This window comes from Podarcis erhardii (assembly GCF_964252035.2).
Source record: "Podarcis erhardii genome assembly, chromosome: 9".
NCBI lineage: Eukaryota > Metazoa > Chordata > Lepidosauria > Squamata > Lacertidae > Podarcis > Podarcis erhardii.
This window is the reverse complement of record NC_138512.1, coordinates 13200306-13221996: the sequence shown is the minus strand read 5'-3', so window position 1 is coordinate 13221996 and position 21691 is coordinate 13200306.

Here is a 21691-nt window from a genome sequence, read left to right as displayed (position 1 = left end):
CAATTCACTCAAAAATGCTGCCAAACGGTGGCATATGATCCCCTGAAATTTTGGCAGTCGAAACAGAAGGCTTTTTATCACAGGACAAGAAATCAGCCCTCAACAACTTAACCGGCGGAAAAAGATTTTTTTGAAAAAATTCCTAAGGCCCGGGGTCACAATTTCAGCAAAAATCTGACTTTTGCCAATTCACTCAAAAATGGTGCCAAACGCTTGCAAATGCTCCGCTGAAAGGCTTGGTAGTCGAAACAGAAGGCTTTTTATCACAGGACAAGAAATCAGCCCTCGACAACTTAACCGGCGGAAAAAGATTGTTTTGAAAAAATCCCTAAGCCCCGGGGTCACAATTTCAGCAAAAATCTGACTTTTGCCAATTCACTCAAAAATGCTGCCAAACACTTGCAAATGCTCCACAGAAAGGCTTGGTAGTCGAAACAGAAGGCATTTTATCACAGGACAAGAAATCAGCCCTCAACAACTTAACCGGTGGAAAAAGATTGTTTTGAAAAAATCCCTAAGGCCCGGGGTCACAATTTCAGCAAAAATCTGACTTTTGCCAATTCACTCAAAAATGCTGCCAAACACTTGCAAATGCTCCACAGAAAGTTTTGGTAGACGAAACAGAAGGCATTTTATCACAGGATAAGAAATCAGCCCTCAACAACTTAACCGGCGGAAAAAGATTTTTTTGAAAAAATCCCTAAGGCCCGGGGTCACAATTTCAGCAAAAATCTGACTTTTGCCAATTCACTCAAAAATGGTGCCAAACGCTTGCAAATGCTCCGCTGAAAGGCTTGGTAGTCGAAACAGAAGGCTTTTTATCAGAGGACAAGAAATCAGCCCTCGACAACTTAACCGGCGGAAAAAGATTTTTTTGAAAAAATCCCTAAGCCCCGGGGTCACAATTTCAGCAAAAATCTGACTTTTGCCAATTCACTCAAAAATGCTGCCAAACGGTGGCATATGATCCCCTGAAATTTTGGCAGTCGAAACAGAAGGCTTTTTATCACAGGACAAGAAAACAGCCCTCAACAACTTAAGCGGCGGAAAAAGATTTTTTTGAAAAAATCCCTAAGCCCCGGGGTCACAATTTCAGCAAAAATCTGACTTTTGGCAATTCACTCAAAAATGGTGCCATACGCTTGCAAATGCTCCCCTGAAAGGTTTGGTAGACGAAACAGAAGGCTTTTTATCACAGGACAAGAAATCAGCCCTCGACAACTTAACCGGCGGAAAAAGATTGTTTTGAAAAAATCCCTAAGGCCCGGGGTCACAATTTCAGCAAAAATCTGACTTTTGCCAATTCACTCAAAAATGCTGCGAAACGCTTGCAAATGCTCCCCTGAAAGTTTTGGTAGACGAAACAGAAGGCTTTTTATCACAGGACAAGAAATCAGCCCTCAACAACTTAACCGGCGGAAAAAGATTTTTTTGAAAGAATCCCTAAGCCCCGGGGTCACAATTTCAGCAAAAATCTGACTTTTGCCAATTAACTCAAAAATGCTGCCAAACGCTTGCAAATTCTCCCCTGAAAGGTTTGGTAGACGAAACAGAAGGCTTTTTATCACAGGACAAGAAATCAGCCCTCGACAACTTAACCGGCGGAAAAAGATTGTTTTGAAAAAATCCCTAAGGCCCGGGGTCACAATTTCAGCAAAAATCTGACTTTTGCCAATTCACTCAAAAATGCTGCGAAACGCTTGCAAATGCTCCCCTGAAAGTTTTGGTAGACGAAACAGAAGGCTTTTTATCACAGGACAAGAAATCAGCCCTCAACAACTTAACCGGCGGAAAAAGATTTTTTTGAAAGAATCCCTAAGCCCCGGGGTCACAATTTCAGCAAAAATCTGACTTTTGCCAATTAACTCAAAAATGCTGCCAAACGCTTGCAAATGCTCCCCTGAAAGTTTTGGTAGACGAAACAGAAGGCTTTTTATCACAGGACAAGAAATCAGCCCTCAACAACTTAACCGGCGGAAAAAGATTTTTTTGAAAAAATCCCTAAGGCCCGGGGTCACAATTTCAGCAAAAATCTGACTTTTGCCAATTCACTCAAAAATGCTGCCAAACACTTGCAAATGCTCCACAGAAAGGCTTGGTAGTCGAAACAGAAGGCATTTTATCACAGGACAAGAAATCAGCCCTCAACAACTTAACCGGTGGAAAAAGATTGTTTTGAAAAAATCCCTAAGGCCCGGGGTCACAATTTCAGCAAAAATCTGACTTTTGCCAATTCACTCAAAAATGCTGCCAAACACTTGCAAATGCTCCACAGAAAGTTTTGGTAGACGAAACAGAAGGCTTTTTATCACAGGATAAGAAATCAGCCCTCAACAACTTAACCGGCAGAAAAAGATTTTTTTGAAAAAATCCCTAAGCCCCGGGGTCACAATTTCAGCAAAAATCTGACTTTTGCAAATTTACTCAAAAATGCTGCCAAACGCTTGCAAATGCTCCCCTGAAAGGTTTGGTAGACAAAACAGAAGGCTTTTTATCACAGGACAAGAAATCAGCCCTCGACAACTTAACCGGCGAAAAAAGATTTTTTTGAAAAAATTCCTAAGGCCCGGGGTCACAATTTCAGCAAAAATCTGACTTTTGCCAATTCACTCAAAAATGGTGCCAAACGCTTGCAAATGCTCCGCTGAAAGGCTTGGTAGTCGAAACAGAAGGCTTTTTATCACAGGACAAGAAATCAGCCCTCGACAACTTAACCGGCGGAAAAAGATTGTTTTGAAAAAATCCCTAAGCCCCGGGGTCACAATTTCAGCAAAAATCTGACTTTTGCCAATTCACTCAAAAATGCTGCCAAACACTTGCAAATGCTCCACAGAAAGGCTTGGTAGTCGAAACAGAAGGCATTTTATCACAGGACAAGAAATCAGCCCTCAACAACTTAACCGGTGGAAAAAGATTGTTTTGAAAAAATCCCTAAGGCCCGGGGTCACAATTTCAGCAAAAATCTGACTTTTGCCAATTCACTCAAAAATGCTGCCAAACACTTGCAAATGCTCCACAGAAAGTTTTGGTAGACGAAACAGAAGGCATTTTATCACAGGATAAGAAATCAGCCCTCAACAACTTAACCGGCGGAAAAAGATTTTTTTGAAAAAATCCCTAAGGCCCGGGGTCACAATTTCAGCAAAAATCTGACTTTTGCCAATTCACTCAAAAATGGTGCCAAACGCTTGCAAATGCTCCGCTGAAAGGCTTGGTAGTCGAAACAGAAGGCTTTTTATCAGAGGACAAGAAATCAGCCCTCGACAACTTAACCGGCGGAAAAAGATTTTTTTGAAAAAATCCCTAAGCCCCGGGGTCACAATTTCAGCAAAAATCTGACTTTTGCCAATTCACTCAAAAATGCTGCCAAACGGTGGCATATGATCCCCTGAAATTTTGGCAGTCGAAACAGAAGGCTTTTTATCACAGGACAAGAAAACAGCCCTCAACAACTTAAGCGGCGGAAAAAGATTTTTTTGAAAAAATCCCTAAGCCCCGGGGTCACAATTTCAGCAAAAATCTGACTTTTGGCAATTCACTCAAAAATGGTGCCATACGCTTGCAAATGCTCCCCTGAAAGGTTTGGTAGACGAAACAGAAGGCTTTTTATCACAGGACAAGAAATCAGCCCTCGACAACTTAACCGGCGGAAAAAGATTGTTTTGAAAAAATCCCTAAGGCCCGGGGTCACAATTTCAGCAAAAATCTGACTTTTGCCAATTCACTCAAAAATGCTGCGAAACGCTTGCAAATGCTCCCCTGAAAGTTTTGGTAGACGAAACAGAAGGCTTTTTATCACAGGACAAGAAATCAGCCCTCAACAACTTAACCGGCGGAAAAAGATTTTTTTGAAAGAATCCCTAAGCCCCGGGGTCACAATTTCAGCAAAAATCTGACTTTTGCCAATTAACTCAAAAATGCTGCCAAACGCTTGCAAATTCTCCCCTGAAAGGTTTGGTAGACGAAACAGAAGGCTTTTTATCACAGGACAAGAAATCAGCCCTCGACAACTTAACCGGCGGAAAAAGATTGTTTTGAAAAAATCCCTAAGGCCCGGGGTCACAATTTCAGCAAAAATCTGACTTTTGCCAATTCACTCAAAAATGCTGCGAAACGCTTGCAAATGCTCCCCTGAAAGTTTTGGTAGACGAAACAGAAGGCTTTTTATCACAGGACAAGAAATCAGCCCTCAACAACTTAACCGGCGGAAAAAGATTTTTTTGAAAGAATCCCTAAGCCCCGGGGTCACAATTTCAGCAAAAATCTGACTTTTGCCAATTAACTCAAAAATGCTGCCAAACGCTTGCAAATGCTCCCCTGAAAGTTTTGGTAGACGAAACAGAAGGCTTTTTATCACAGGACAAGAAATCAGCCCTCAACAACTTAACCGGCGGAAAAAGATTTTTTTGAAAAAATCCCTAAGGCCCGGGGTCACAATTTCAGCAAAAATCTGACTTTTGCCAATTCACTCAAAAATGCTGCCAAACACTTGCAAATGCTCCACAGAAAGGCTTGGTAGTCGAAACAGAAGGCATTTTATCACAGGACAAGAAATCAGCCCTCAACAACTTAACCGGTGGAAAAAGATTGTTTTGAAAAAATCCCTAAGGCCCGGGGTCACAATTTCAGCAAAAATCTGACTTTTGCCAATTCACTCAAAAATGCTGCCAAACACTTGCAAATGCTCCACAGAAAGTTTTGGTAGACGAAACAGAAGGCTTTTTATCACAGGATAAGAAATCAGCCCTCAACAACTTAACCGGCAGAAAAAGATTTTTTTGAAAAAATCCCTAAGCCCCGGGGTCACAATTTCAGCAAAAATCTGACTTTTGCAAATTTACTCAAAAATGCTGCCAAACGCTTGCAAATGCTCCCCTGAAAGGTTTGGTAGACAAAACAGAAGGCTTTTTATCACAGGACAAGAAATCAGCCCTCGACAACTTAACCGGCGAAAAAAGATTTTTTTGAAAAAATCCCTAAGCCCCGGGGTCACAATTTCAGCAAAAATCTGACTTTTGCCAATTCACTCAAAAATGCTGCCAAACGGTTGCAAATGATCCCCTGAAACTTTGGCAGTCGAAACAGAAGGCTTTTTATCACAGGACAAGAAATCAGCCCTCAACAACTTAAGCGGCGGAAAAAGATTTTTTTGAAAAAATCCCGAAGCCCCGGGGTCACAATTTCAGCAAAAATCTGACTTTTGGTAATTCACTCAAAAATGGTGCCAAACACTTGCAAATGCTCCCCTGAAAGGTTTGGTAGACGAAACAGAAGGCTTTTTATCACAGGACAAGAAATCAGCCCTCGACAACTTAACCGGCGGAAAAAGATTGTTTTGAAAAAATCCCTAAGGCCCGGGGTCACAATTTCAGCAAAAATCTGACTTTTGCCAATTCACTCAAAAATGCTGCGAAACGCTTGCAAATGCTCCCCTGAAAGTTTTGGTAGACGAAACAGAAGGCTTTTTATCACAGGACAAGAAATCAGCCCTCAACAACTTAACCGGCGGAAAAAGATTTTTTTGAAAGAATCCCTAAGCCCCGGGGTCACAATTTCAGCAAAAATCTGACTTTTGCCAATTAACTCAAAAATGCTGCCAAACGCTTGCAAATTCTCCCCTGAAAGGTTTGGTAGACGAAACAGAAGGCTTTTTATCACAGGACAAGAAATCAGCCCTCGACAACTTAACCGGCGGAAAAAGATTGTTTTGAAAAAATCCCTAAGGCCCGGGGTCACAATTTCAGCAAAAATCTGACTTTTGCCAATTCACTCAAAAATGCTGCGAAACGCTTGCAAATGCTCCCCTGAAAGTTTTGGTAGACGAAACAGAAGGCTTTTTATCACAGGACAAGAAATCAGCCCTCAACAACTTAACCGGCGGAAAAAGATTTTTTTGAAAGAATCCCTAAGCCCCGGGGTCACAATTTCAGCAAAAATCTGACTTTTGCCAATTAACTCAAAAATGCTGCCAAACGCTTGCAAATGCTCCCCTGAAAGTTTTGGTAGACGAAACAGAAGGCTTTTTATCACAGGACAAGAAATCAGCCCTCAACAACTTAACCGGCGGAAAAAGATTTTTTTGAAAAAATCCCTAAGGCCCGGGGTCACAATTTCAGCAAAAATCTGACTTTTGCCAATTCACTCAAAAATGCTGCCAAACACTTGCAAATGCTCCACAGAAAGGCTTGGTAGTCGAAACAGAAGGCATTTTATCACAGGACAAGAAATCAGCCCTCAACAACTTAACCGGTGGAAAAAGATTGTTTTGAAAAAATCCCTAAGGCCCGGGGTCACAATTTCAGCAAAAATCTGACTTTTGCCAATTCACTCAAAAATGCTGCCAAACACTTGCAAATGCTCCACAGAAAGTTTTGGTAGACGAAACAGAAGGCTTTTTATCACAGGATAAGAAATCAGCCCTCAACAACTTAACCGGCAGAAAAAGATTTTTTTGAAAAAATCCCTAAGCCCCGGGGTCACAATTTCAGCAAAAATCTGACTTTTGCAAATTTACTCAAAAATGCTGCCAAACGCTTGCAAATGCTCCCCTGAAAGGTTTGGTAGACAAAACAGAAGGCTTTTTATCACAGGACAAGAAATCAGCCCTCGACAACTTAACCGGCGAAAAAAGATTTTTTTGAAAAAATCCCTAAGCCCCGGGGTCACAATTTCAGCAAAAATCTGACTTTTGCCAATTCACTCAAAAATGCTGCCAAACGGTTGCAAATGATCCCCTGAAACTTTGGCAGTCGAAACAGAAGGCTTTTTATCACAGGACAAGAAATCAGCCCTCAACAACTTAAGCGGCGGAAAAAGATTTTTTTGAAAAAATCCCTAAGCCCCGGGGTCACAATTTCAGCAAAAATCTGACTTTTGGTAATTCACTCAAAAATGGTGCCAAACACTTGCAAATGCTCCACAGAAAGTTTTGGTAGACGAAACAGAAGGCATTTTATCACAGGATAAGAAATCAGCCCTCAACAACTTAACCGGCGGAAAAAGATTTTTTTGAAAAAATCCCTAAGGCCCGGGGTCACAATTTCAGCAAAAATCTGACTTTTGCCAATTCACTCAAAAATGGTGCCAAACGCTTGCAAATGCTCCGCTGAAAGGCTTGGTAGTCGAAACAGAAGGCTTTTTATCACAGGACAAGAAATCAGCCCTCGACAACTTAACCGGCGGAAAAAGATTGTTTTGAAAAAATCCCTAAGCCCCGGGGTCACAATTTCAGCAAAAATCTGACTTTTGCCAATTCACTCAAAAATGCTGCCAAACGGTGGCATATGATCCCCTGAAATTTTGGCAGTCGAAACAGAAGGCTTTTTATCACAGGACAAGAAATCAGCCCTCGACAACTTAAGCGGCGGAAAAAGATTTTTTTGAAAAAATCCCTAAGCCCCGGGGTCACAATTTCAGCAAAAATCTGACTTTTGCCATTTCACTCAAAAATGCTGCCAAACACTTGCAAATACTTCACAGAAAGTTTTGGTAGACGAAACAGAAGGCATTTTATCACAGGATAAGAAATCAGCCCTCAACAACTTAACCGGCGGAAAAAGATTTTTTTGAAAAAATCCCTAAGGCCCGGGGTCACAATTTCAGCAAAAATCTGACTTTTGCCAATTTACTCAAAAATGCTGCCAAACGCTTGCAAATGCTCCCCTGAAAGTTTTGGTAGACGAAACAGAAGGCTTTTTATCACAGGACAAGAAATCAGCCCTCAACAACTTAACCGGCGGAAAAAGATTTTTTTGAAAAAATCCCTAAGCCGCGGGGTCACAATTTCAGCAAAAATCTGACTTTTGCAAATTTACTCAATAATGCTGCCAAACGCTTGCAAATGCTCCCCTGAAAGGTTTGGCAGTCGAAAGAGAAGGCATTTTATCACAGGACAAGAAATCAGCCCTCGACAACTTAACCGGCGGAAAAAGATTGTTTTGAAAAAATCCCTAAGGCCCGGGGTCACAATTTCAGCAAAAATCTGACTTTTGCCAATTCACTCAAAAATGCTGCGAAACGCTTGCAAATGCTCCCCTGAAAGTTTTGGTAGACGAAACAGAAGGCTTTTTATCACAGGACAAGAAATCAGCCCTCAACAACTTAACCGGCGGAAAAATATTTTTTTTAAAGAATCCCTAAGCCCCGGGGTCACAATTTCAGCAAAAATCTGACTTTTGCCAATTAACTCAAAAATGCTGCCAAACGCTTGCAAATGCTCCCCTGAAAGTTTTGGTAGACGAAACAGAAGGCTTTTTATCACAGGACAAGAAATCAGCCCTCAACAACTTAACCGGCGGAAAAAGTTTTTTTTGAAAAAATCCCTAAGCCCCGGGGTCACAATTTCAGCAAAAATCTGACTTTTGCAAATTTACTCAATAATGCTGCCAAACGCTTGCAAATGCTCCCCTGAAAGGTTTGGCAGTCAAAACAGAAGGCATTTTATCACAGGACAAGAAATCAGCCCTCGACAACTTAAGCGGCGGAAAAAGATTTTTTTGAAAAAATCCCTAAGGCCCGGGGTCACAATTTCAGCAAAAATCTGACTTTTGCCAATTCACTCAAAAATGCTGCCAAACACTTGCAAATGCTCCACAGAAAGTTTTGGTAGACGAAACAGAAGGCTTTTTATCACAGGATAAGAAATCAGCCCTCAACAACTTAACCGGCGGAAAAAGATTTTTTTGAAAAAATCCCTAAGGCCCGGGGTCACAATTTCAGCAAAAATCTGACTTTTGCCAATTCACTCAAAAATGCTGCCAAACACTTGCAAATGCTCCACAGAACGGCTTGGTAGTCGAAACAGAAGGCATTTTATCACAGGACAAGAAATCAGCCCTCGACAACTTAAGCGGCGGAAAAAGATTTTTTTGAAAAAATCCCTATGGCCCGGGGTCACAATTTCAGCAAAAATCTGACTTTTGCCAATTCACTCAAAAATGCTGCCAAACACTTGCAAATGCTCCACAGAAAGTTTTGGTAGACGAAACAGAAGGCTTTTTATCACAGGATAAGAAATCAGCCCTCAACAACTTAACCGGCAGAAAAAGATTTTTTTGAAAAAATCCCTAAGCCCCGGGGTCACAATTTCAGCAAAAATCTGACTTTTGCAAATTTACTCAAAAATGCTGCCAAACGCTTGCAAATGCTCCCCTGAAAGGTTTGGTAGACGAAACAGAAGGCTTTTTATCACAGGACAAGAAATCAGCCCTTGACAACTTAACCGGCGAAAAAAGATTTTTTTGAAAAAATCCCTAAGCCCCGGGGTCACAATTTCAGCAAAAATCTGACTTTTGCCAATTCACTCAAAAATGCTGCCAAACGGTGGCATATGATCCCCTGAAATTTTGGCAGTCGAAACAGAAGGCTTTTTATCACAGGACAAGAAATCAGCCCTCAACAACTTAACCGGCGGAAAAAGATTTTTTTGAAAATATCCCTAAGCCCCGGGGTCACAATTTCAGCAAAAATCTGACTTTTGGCAATTCACTCAAAAATGGTGCCAAACGCTTGCAAATGCTCCCCTGAAAGGTTTGGTAGACGAAACAGAAGGCTTTTTATCACAGGACAAGAAATCAGCCCTCGACAACTTAACCGGCGGAAAAAGATTGTTTTGAAAAAATCCCTAAGGCCCGGGGTCACAATTTCAGCAAAAATCTGACTTTTGCCAATTCACTCAAAAATGCTGCGAAACGCTTGCAAATGCTCCCCTGAAAGTTTTGGTAGACGAAACAGAAGGCTTTTTATCACAGGACAAGAAATCAGCCCTCAACAACTTAACCGGCGGAAAAAGATTTTTTTGAAAGAATCCCTAAGCCCCGGGGTCACAATTTCAGCAAAAATCTGACTTTTGGCAATTCACTCAAAAATGGTGCCAAACACTTGCAAATACTTCATAGAAAGTTTTGGTAGACGAAACAGAAGGCATTTTATCACAGGATAAGAAATCAGCCCTCAACAACTTAACCGGCGGAAAAAGATTTTTTTGAAAAAATTCCTAAGGCCCGGGGTCACAATTTCAGCAAAAATCTGACTTTTGCCAATTCACTCAAAAATGGTGCCAAACGCTTGCAAATGCTCCCCTGAAAGGTTTGGCAGTCAAAAGAGAAGGCATTTTATCACAGGACAAGAAATCAGCCCTCAACAACTTAACCGGCGGAAAAAGATTGTTTTGAAAAAATCCCTAAGGCCCGGGGTCACAATTTCAGCAAAAATCTGACTTTTGCCAATTCACTCAAAAATGCTGCCAAACACTGGCAAATGCTCCCCTGAAAGGTTTGGTAGAAGAAACAGAAGGCTTTTTATCACAGGACAAGAAATCAGCCCTCGACAACTTAACCGGCGGAAAAAGATTGTTTTGAAAAAATCCCTAAGGCCCGGGGTCACAATTTCAGCAAAAATCTGACTTTTGCCAATTCACTCAAAAATGCTGCGAAACGCTTGCAAATGCTCCCCTGAAAGTTTTGGTAGACGAAACAGAAGGCTTTTTATCACAGGACAAGAAATCAGCCCTCAACAACTTAACCGGCGGAAAAAGATTTTTTTGAAAGAATCCCTAAGCCCCGGGGTCACAATTTCAGCAAAAATCTGACTTTTGCCAATTAACTCAAAAATGCTGCCAAACGCTTGCAAATGCTCCCCTGAAAGTTTTGGTAGACGAAACAGAAGGCTTTTTATCACAGGACAAGAAATCAGCCCTCAACAACTTAACCGGCGGAAAAAGATTTTTTTGAAAAAATCCCTAAGCCCCGGGGTCACAATTTCAGCAAAATTCTGACTTTTGCCAATTCACTCAAAAATGCTGCCAAACGCTTGCAAATGCTCCCCTGAAAGTTTTGGTAGACGAAACAGAAGCCTTTTTATCACAGGACGAGAAATCAGCCCTCAACAACTTAACCGGCGGAAAAAGATTTTTTTGAAAGAATCCCTAAGCCCCGGGGTCACAATTTCAGCAAAAATCTGACTTTTGCCAATTAACTCAAAAATGCTGCCAAACGCTTGCAAATGCTCCCCTGAAAGTTTTGGTAGACGAAACAGAAGGCTTTTTATCACAGGACAAGAAATCAGCCCTCAACAACTTAACCGGCGGAAAAAGATTTTTTTGAAAAAATCCCTAAGCCCCGGGGTCACAATTTCAGCAAAAATCTGACTTTTGCAAATTTACTCAATAATGCTGCCAAACGCTTGCAAATGCTCCCCTGAAAGGTTTGGCAGTCGAAAGAGAAGGCATTTTATCACAGGACAAGAAATCAGCCCTCGACAACTTAACCGGCGGAAAAAGATTGTTTTGAAAAAATCCCTAAGGCCCGGGGTCACAATTTCAGCAAAAATCTGACTTTTGCCAATTCACTCAAAAATGCTGCCAAACACTTGCAAATGCTCCCCTGAAAGGTTTGGTAGAAGAAACAGAAGGCTTTTTATCACAGGACAAGAAATCAGCCCTCGACAACTTAACCGGCGGAAAAAGATTGTTTTGAAAAAATCCCTAAGGCCCGACAATTTCAGCAAAAATCTGACTTTTGCCAATTCACTCAAAAATGCTGCGAAACGCTTGCAAATGCTCCCCTGAAAGTTTTGGTAGACGAAACAGAAGGCTTTTTATCACAGGACAAGAAATCAGCCCTCAACAACTTAACCGGCGGAAAAAGATTTTTTTGAAAGAATCCCTAAGCCCCGGGGTCACAATTTCAGCAAAAATCTGACTTTTGCCAATTAACTCAAAAATGCTGCCAAACGCTTGCAAATGCTCCCCTGAAAGTTTTGGTAGACGAAACAGAAGGCTTTTTATCACAGGACAAGAAATCAGCCCTCAACAACTTAACCGGCGGAAAAAGATTGTTTTGAAAAAATCCCTAAGGCCCGGGGGTCACAATTTCAGCAAAAATCTGACTTTTGCCAATTCACTCAAAAATGCTGCCAAACACTTGCAAATGCTCCACAGAAAGTTTTGGTAGACGAAACAGAAGGCTTTTTATCACAGGATAAGAAATCAGCCCTCAACAACTTAACCGGCGGAAAAAGATTTTTTTGAAAAAATCCCTAAGGCCCGGGGTCACAATTTCAGCAAAAATCTGACTTTTGCCAATTCACTCAAAAATGCTGCCAAACACTTGCAAATGCTCCCCTGAAAGGTTTGGTAGAAGAAACAGAAGGCTTTTTATCACAGGACAAGAAATCAGCCCTCGACAACTTAACCGGCGGAAAAAGATTGTTTTGAAAAAATCCCTAAGGCCCGGGGTCACAATTTCAGCAAAAATCTGACTTTTGCCAATTCACTCAAAAATGCTGCGAAACGCTTGCAAATGCTCCCCTGAAAGTTTTGGTAGACGAAACAGAAGGCTTTTTATCACAGGACAAGAAATCAGCCCTCAACAACTTAACCGGCGGAAAAAGATTTTTTTGAAAGAATCCCTAAGCCCCGGGGTCACAATTTCAGCAAAAATCTGACTTTTGCCAATTAACTCAAAAATGCTGCGAAACGCTTGCAAATGCTCCCCTGAAAGGTTTGGTAGACGAAACAGAAGGCTTTTTATCACAGGACAAGAAATCAGCCCTCAACAACTTAACCGGCGGAAAAAGATTTTTTTGAAAAAATCCCTAAGCCCCGGGGTCACAATTTCAGCAAAAATCTGACTTTTGCCAATTTACTCAATAATGCTGCCAAACGCTTGCAAATGCTCCCCTGAAAGTTTTGGTAGACGAAACAGAAGGCTTTTTATCACAGGACAAGAAATCAGCCCTCAACAACTTAACCGGCGGAAAAAGATTTTTTTGAAAAAATCCCTAAGCCCCGGGGTCACAATTTCAGCAAAAATCTGACTTTTGCAAATTTACTCAATAATGCTGCCAAACGCTTGCAAATGCTCCCCTGAAAGGTTTGGCAGTCGAAACAGAAGGCATTTTATCACAGGACAAGAAATCAGCCCTCGACAACTTAACCGGCGGAAAAAGATTGTTTTGAAAAAATCCCTAAGGCCCGGGGTCACAATTTCAGCAAAAATCTGACTTTTGCCAATTCACTCAAAAATGCTGCCAAACACTTGCAAATGCTACACAGAAAGTTTTGGTAGACGAAACAGAAGGCTTTTTATCACAGGATAAGAAATCAGCCCTCAACAACTTAACCGGCGGAAAAAGATTTTTTTGAAAAAATCCCTAAGGCCCGGGGTCACAATTTCAGCAAAAATCTGACTTTTGCCAATTCACTCAAAAATGCTGCCAAACACTTGCAAATGCTCCACAGAAAGGCTTGGTAGTCGAAACAGAAGGCATTTTATCACAGGACAAGAAATCAGCCCTCGACAACTTAACCGGCGGAAAAAGATTTTTTTGAAAAAATCCCTAAGGCCCGGGGTCACAATTTCAGCAAAAATCTGACTTTTGGCAATTCACTCAAAAATGCTGCCAAACACTTGCAAATGCTCCGCTGAAAGGCTTGGTAGTCGAAACAGAAGGCTTTTTATCACAGGACAAGAAATCAGCCCTCAACAACTTAACCGGCGGAAAAAGATTTTTTTGAAAAAATCCCTAAGCCCCGGGGTCACAATTTCAGCAAAAATCTGACTTTTGGCAATTCACGCAAAAATGGTGCCAAACGCTTGCAAATGCTCCCCTGAAAGGTTTGGTAGACGAAACAGAAGGCTTTTTATCACAGGACAAGAAATCAGCCCTCGACAACTTAACCGGCGGAAAAAGATTGTTTTGAAAAAATCCCTAAGGCCCGGGGTCACAATTTCAGCAAAAATCTGACTTTTGCCAATTCCTTAAAAATGCTGCCAAACGGTTGCAAATGATCCCCTGAAAGTTTTGGTAGACGAAACAGAAGGCTTTTTATCACAGGACAAGAAATCAGCCCTCAACAACTTAACCGGCGGAAAAAGATTTTTTTGAAAGAATCCCTAAGCCCCGGGGTCACAATTTCAGCAAAAATCTGACTTTTGCCAATTAACTCAAAAATGCTGCCAAACGCTTGCAAATGCTCCCCTGAAAGTTTTGGTAGACGAAACAGAAGGCTTTTTATCACAGGACAAGAAATCAGCCCTCAACAACTTAACCGGCGGAAAAAGATTTTTTTGAAAAAATCCCTAAGCCCCGGGGTCACAATTTCAGCAAAAATCTGACTTTTGCCAATTTACTCAATAATGCTGCCAAACGCTTGCAAATGCTCCCCTGAAAGTTTTGGTAGACGAAACAGAAGGCTTTTTATCACAGGACAAGAAATCAGCCCTCAACAACTTAACCGGCGGAAAAAGATTTTTTTGAAAAAATCCCTAAGCCCCGGGGTCACAATTTCAGCAAAAATCTGACTTTTGCAAATTTACTCAATAATGCTGCCAAACGCTTGCAAATGCTCCACAGAAAGGTTTGGCAGTCGAAACAGAAGGCATTTTATCACAGGACAAGAAATCAGCCCTCGACAACTTAACCGGCGGAAAAAGATTGTTTTGAAAAAATCCCTAAGCCCCGGGGTCACAATTTCAGCAAAAATCTGACTTTTGCCAATTCACTCAAAAATGCTGCCAAACACTTGCAAATGCTCCACAGAAAGTTTTGGTAGACGAAACAGAAGGCTTTTTATCACAGGATAAGAAATCAGCCCTCAACAACTTAACCGGCGGAAAAAGATTTTTTTGAAAAAATCCCTAAGGCCCGGGGTCACAATTTCAGCAAAAATCTGACTTTTGCCAATTCACTCAAAAATGCTGCCAAACACTTGCAAATGCTCCACAGAAAGGCTTGGTAGTCGAAACAGAAGGCATTTTATCACAGGACAAGAAATCAGCCCTCGACAACTTAACCGGCGGAAAAAGATTTTTTTGAAAAAATCCCTAAGGCCCGGGGTCACAATTTCAGCAAAAATCTGACTTTTGCCAATTCACTCAAAAATGCTGCCAAACACTTGCAAATGCTCCGCTGAAAGGCTTGGTAGTCGAAACAGAAGGCTTTTTATCACAGGACAAGAAATCAGCCCTCGACAACTTAACCGGCGGAAAAAGATTTTTTTGAAAAAATCCCTAAGCCCCGGGGTCACAATTTCAGCAAAAATCTGACTTTTGCCAATTCACTCAAAAATGCTGCCAAACGGTGGCATATGATCCCCTGAAATTTTGGCAGTCGAAACAGAAGGCTTTTTATCACAGGACAAGAAATCAGCCCTCAACAACTTAACCGGCGGAAAAAGATTGTTTTGAAAAAATCCCTAAGGCCCGGGGTCACAATTTCAGCAAAAATCTGACTTTTGCCAATTCACTCAAAAATGCTGCCAAACACTTGCAAATGCTCCACAGAAAGTTTTGGTAGACGAAACAGAAGGCTTTTTATCACAGGATAAGAAATCAGCCCTCAACAACTTAACCGGCGGAAAAAGATTTTTTTGAAAAAATCCCTAAGGCCCGGGGTCACAATTTCAGCAAAAATCTGACTTTTGCCAATTCACTCAAAAATGCTGCCAAACACTTGCAAATGCTCCACAGAAAGGCTTGGTAGTCGAAACAGAAGGCATTTTATCACAGGACAAGAAATCAGCCCTCGACAACTTAACCGGCGGAAAAAGATTTTTTTGAAAAAATCCCTAAGGCCCGGGGTCACAATTTCAGCAAAAATCTGACTTTTGCCAATTCACTCAAAAATGCTGCCAAACACTTGCAAATGCTCCGCTGAAAGGCTTGGTAGTCGAAACAGAAGGCTTTTTATCACAGGACAAGAAATCAGCCCTCAACAACTTAACCGGCGGAAAAAGATTTTTTTGAAAAAATCCCTAAGCCCCGGGGTCACAATTTCAGCAAAAATCTGACTTTTGGCAATTCACGCAAAAATGGTGCCAAACGCTTGCAAATGCTCCCCTGAAAGGTTTGGTAGACGAAACAGAAGGCTTTTTATCACAGGACAAGAAATCAGCCCTCGACAACTTAACCGGCGGAAAAAGATTGTTTTGAAAAAATCCCTAAGGCCCGGGGTCACAATTTCAGCAAAAATCTGACTTTTGCCAATTCCTTAAAAATGCTGCCAAACGGTTGCAAATGATCCCCTGAAAGTTTTGGTAGACGAAACAGAAGGCTTTTTATCACAGGACAAGAAATCAGCCCTCAACAACTTAACCGGCGGAAAAAGATTTTTTTGAAAGAATCCCTAAGCCCCGGGGTCACAATTTCAGCAAAAATCTGACTTTTGCCAATTAACTCAAAAATGCTGCCAAACGCTTGCAAATGCTCCCCTGAAAGTTTTGGTAGACGAAACAGAAGGCTTTTTATCACAGGACAAGAAATCAGCCCTCAACAACTTAACCGGCGGAAAAAGATTTTTTTGAAAAAATCCCTAAGCCCCGGGGTCACAATTTCAGCAAAAATCTGACTTTTGCCAATTTACTCAATAATGCTGCCAAACGCTTGCAAATGCTCCCCTGAAAGTTTTGGTAGACGAAACAGAAGGCTTTTTATCACAGGACAAGAAATCAGCCCTCAACAACTTAACCGGCGGAAAAAGATTTTTTTGAAAAAATCCCTAAGCCCCGGGGTCACAATTTCAGCAAAAATCTGACTTTTGCAAATTTACTCAATAATGCTGCCAAACGCTTGCAAATGCTCCCCTGAAAGGTTTGGCAGTCGAAACAGAAGGCATTTTATCACAGGACAAGAAATCAGCCCTCGACAACTTAACCGGCGGAAAAAGATTGTTTTGAAAAAATCCCTAAGCCCCGGGGTCACAATTTCAGCAAAAATCTGACTTTTGCCAATTCACTCAAAAATGCTGCCAAACACTTGCAAATGCTCCACAGAAAGTTTTGGTAGACGAAACAGAAGGCTTTTTATCACAGGATAAGAAATCAGCCCTCAACAACTTAACCGGCGGAAAAAGATTTTTTTGAAAAAATCCCTAAGGCCCGGGGTCACAATTTCAGCAAAAATCTGACTTTTGCCAATTCACTCAAAAATGCTGCCAAACACTTGCAAATGCTCCACAGAAAGGCTTGGTAGTCGAAACAGAAGGCATTTTATCACAGGACAAGAAATCAGCCCTCGACAACTTAACCGGCGGAAAAAGATTTTTTTGAAAAAATCCCTAAGGCCCGGGGTCACAATTTCAGCAAAAATCTGACTTTTGCCAATTCACTCAAAAATGCTGCCAAACACTTGCAAATGCTCCGCTGAAAGGCTTGGTAGTCGAAACAGAAGGCTTTTTATCACAGGACAAGAAATCAGCCCTCGACAACTTAACCGGCGGAAAAAGATTTTTTTGAAAAAATCCCTAAGCCCCGGGGTCACAATTTCAGCAAAAATCTGACTTTTGCCAATTCACTCAAAAATGCTGCCAAACGGTGGCATATGATCCCCTGAAATTTTGGCAGTCGAAACAGAAGGCTTTTTATCACAGGACAAGAAATCAGCCCTCAACAACTTAACCGGCGGAAAAAGATTTTTTTGAAAAAATCCCTAAGCCCCGGGGTCACAATTTCAGCAAAAATCTGACTTTTGGCAATTCACGCAAAAATGGTGCCAAACGCTTGCAAATGCTCCCCTGAAAGGTTTGGTAGACGAAACAGAAGGCTTTTTATCACAGGACAAGAAATCAGCCCTCGACAACTTAACCGGCGGAAAAAGATTGTTTTGAAAAAATCCCTAAGGCCCGGGGTCACAATTTCAGCAAAAATCTGACTTTTGCCAATTCACTCAAAAATGCTGCGAAACGCTTGCAAATGCTCCCCTGAAAGTTTTGGTAGACGAAACAGAAGGCTTTTTATCACAGGACAAGAAATCAGCCCTCAACAACTTAACCGGCGGAAAAAGATTTTTTTGAAAGAATCCCTAAGCCCCGGGGTCACAATTTCAGCAAAAATCTGACTTTTGGCAATTCACTCAAAAATGGTGCCAAACACTTGCAAATACTTCATAGAAAGTTTTGGTAGACGAAACAGAAGGCATTTTATCACAGGATAAGAAATCAGCCCTCAACAACTTAACCGGCGGAAAAAGATTTTTTTGAAAAAATTCCTAAGGCCCGGGGTCACAATTTCAGCAAAAATCTGACTTTTGCCAATTCACTCAAAAATGGTGCCAAACGCTTGCAAATGCTCCCCTGAAAGGTTTGGCAGTCAAAAGAGAAGGCATTTTATCACAGGACAAGAAATCAGCCCTCAACAACTTAACCGGCGGAAAAAGATTGTTTTGAAAAAATCCCTAAGGCCCGGGGTCACAATTTCAGCAAAAATCTGACTTTTGCCAATTCACTCAAAAATGCTGCCAAACACTTGCAAATGCTCCACAGAAAGTTTTGGTAGACGAAACAGAAGGCTTTTTATCACAGGACAAGAAATCAGCCCTCGACAACTTAACCGGCGGAAAAAGATTGTTTTGAAAAAATCCCTAAGGCCCGGGGTCACAATTTCAGCAAAAATCTGACTTTTGCCAATTCACTCAAAAATGCTGCCAAACACTTGCAAATGCTCCACAGAAAGGCTTGGTAGTCGAAACAGAAGGCATTTTATCACAGGACAAGAAATCAGCCCTCAACAACTTAACCGGCGGAAAAAGATTTTTTTGAAAGAATCCCTAAGCCCCGGGGTCACAATTTCAGCAAAAATCTGACTTTTGCCAATTCACTCAAAAATGCTGCCAAACACTTGCAAATGCTCCACAGAAAGTTTTGGTAGACGAAACAGAAGGCTTTTTATCACAGGATAAGAAATCAGCCCTCAACAACTTAACCGGCAGAAAAAGATTTTTTTGAAAAAATCCCTAAGGCCCGGGGTCACAATTTCAGCAAAAATCTGACTTTTGCCAATTCACTCAAAAATGGTGCCAAACGCTTGCAAATGCTCCCCTGAAATTTTGGCAGTCGAAACAGAAGGCTTTTTATCACAGGACAAGAAATCAGCCCTCGACAACTTAACCGGCGGAAAAAGATTTTTTTGAAAAAATCCCTAAGCCCCGGGGTCACAATTTCAGCAAAAATCTGACTTTTGCCAATTCACTCAAAAATGCTGCCAAACGGTGGCATATGATCCCCTGAAATTTTGGCAGTCGAAACAGAAGGCTTTTTATCACAGGACAAGAAATCAGCCCTCAACAACTTAACCGGCAGAAAAAGATTTTTTTGAAAAAATCCCTAAGGCCCGGGGTCACAATTTCAGCAAAAATCTGACTTTTGGCAATTCACTCAAAAATGGTGCCAAACGCTTGCAAATGCTCCCCTGAAAGGTTTGGTAGACGAAACAGAAGGCTTTTTATCACAGGACAAGAAATCAGCCCTCGACAACTTAACCGGCGGAAAAAGATTGTTTTGAAAAAATCCCTAAGGCCCGGGGTCACAATTTCAGCAAAAATCTGACTTTTGCCAATTCACTCAAAAATGCTGCGAAACGCTTGCAAATGCTCCCCTGAAAGTTTTGGTAGACGAAACAGAAGGCTTTTTATCACAGGACAAGAAATCAGCCCTCAACAACTTAACTGGCGGAAAAAGATTTTTTTGAAAGAATCCCTAAGCCCCGGGGTCACAATTTCAGCAAAAATCTGACTTTTGCCAATTAACTCAAAAATGCTGCGAAACGCTTGCAAATGCTCCCCTGAAAGTTTTGGTAGACGAAACAGAAGGCTTTTTATCACAGGACAAGAAATCAGCCCTCAACAACTTAACCGGCGGAAAAAGATTGTTTTGAAAAAATCCCTAAGCCTCGGGGTCACAATTTCAGCAAAAATCTGACTTTTGCCAATTCACTCAAAAATGCTGCCAAACGCTTGCAAATGCTCCCCTGAAAGTTTTGGTAGACGAAACAGAAGGCTTTTTATCACAGGACAAGAAATCAGCCCTCAACAACTTAACCGGCGGAAAAAGATTTTTTTGAAAAAATCCCTAAGCCCCGGGGTAACAATTTCAGCAAAAATCTGACTTTTGCAAATTTACTCAATAATGCTGCCAAACGCTTGCAAATGCTCCCCTGAAAGGTTTGGCAGTCGAAAGAGAAGGCATTTTATCACAGGACAAGAAATCAGCCCTCGACAACTTAACCGGCGGAAAAAGATTGTTTTGAAAAAATCCCTAAGGCCCGGGGTCACAATTTCAGCAAAAATCTGACTTTTGCCAATTCACTCAAAAATGCTGCCAAACACTTGCAAATGCTCCCCTGAAAGGTTTGGTAGAAGAAACAGAAGGCTTTTTATCACAGGACAAGAAATCAGCCCTCAACAACTTAACCGGCGGAAAAAGATTTTTTTGAAAAAATCCCTAAGCCCCGGGGTCACAATTTCAGCAAAAATCTGACTTTTGCAAATTTACTCAATAATGCTGCCAAACGCTTGCAAATGCTCCCCTGAAAGGTTTGGCAGTCGAAACAGAAGGCATTTTATCACAGGACAAGAAATCAGCCCTCGACAACTTAACCGGCGGAAAAAGATTGTTTTGAAAAAATCCCTAAGGCCCGGGGTCACAATTTCAGCAAAAATCTGACTTTTGCCAATTCACTCAAAAATGCTGCCAAACACTTGCAAATGCTCCACAGAAAGTTTTGGTAGACGAAACAGAAGGCTTTTTATCACAGGATAAGAAATCAGCCCTCAACAACTTAACCGGCAGAAAAAGATTTTTTTGAAAAAATCCCTAAGCCCCGGGGTCACAATTTCAGCAAAAATCTGACTTTTGCCAATTCACTCAAAAATGCTGCCAAACGGTTGCAAATGATCCCCTGAAATTTTGGCAGTCGAAACAGAAGGCTTTTTATCACAGGACAAGAAATCAGCCCTCAACAACTTAAGCGGCGGAAAAAGATTTTTTTGAAAAAATCCCTAAGCCCCGGGGTCACAATTTCAGCAAAAATCTGACTTTTGGTAATTCACTCAAAAATGGTGCCAAACACTTGCAAATGCTCCACAGAAAGTTTTGGTAGACGAAACAGAAGGCATTTTATCACAGGATAAGAAATCAGCCCTCAACAACTTAACCGGCGGAAAAAGATTTTTTTGAAAAAATCCCTAAGGCCCGGGGTCACAATTTCAGCAAAAATCTGACTTTTGCCAATTCACTCAAAAATGGTGCCAAACGCTTGCAAATGCTCCGCTGAAAGGCTTGGTAGTCGAAACAGAAGGCTTTTTATCACAGGACAAGAAATCAGCCCTCGACAACTTAACCGGCGGAAAAAGATTTTTTTGAAAAAATCCCTAAGCCCCGGGGTCACAATTTCAGCAAAAATCTGACTTTTGGCAATTCACTCAAAAATGGTGCCAAACACTTGCAAATACTTCACAGAAAGTTTTGGTAGACGAAACAGAAGGCATTTTATCACAGGATAAGAAATCAGCCCTCAACAACTTAACCGGCGGAAAAAGATTTTTTTGAAAAAATTCCTAAGGCCCGGGGTCACAATTTCAGCAAAAATCTGACTTTTGCCAATTCACTCAAAAATGGTGCCAAACGCTTGCAAATGCTCCGCTGAAAGGCTTGGTAGTCGAAACAGAAGGCTTTTTATCACAGGACAAGAAATCAGCCCTCGACAACTTAACCGGCGGAAAAAGATTGTTTTGAAAAAATCCCTAAGGCCCGGGGTCACAATTTCAGCAAAAATCTGACTTTTGCCAATTCACTCAAAAATGCTGCCAAACACTTGCAAATGCTCCACAGAAAGTTTTGGTAGACGAAACAGAAGGCTTTTTATCACAGGATAAGAAATCAGCCCTCAACAACTTAACCGGCAGAAAAAGATTTTTTT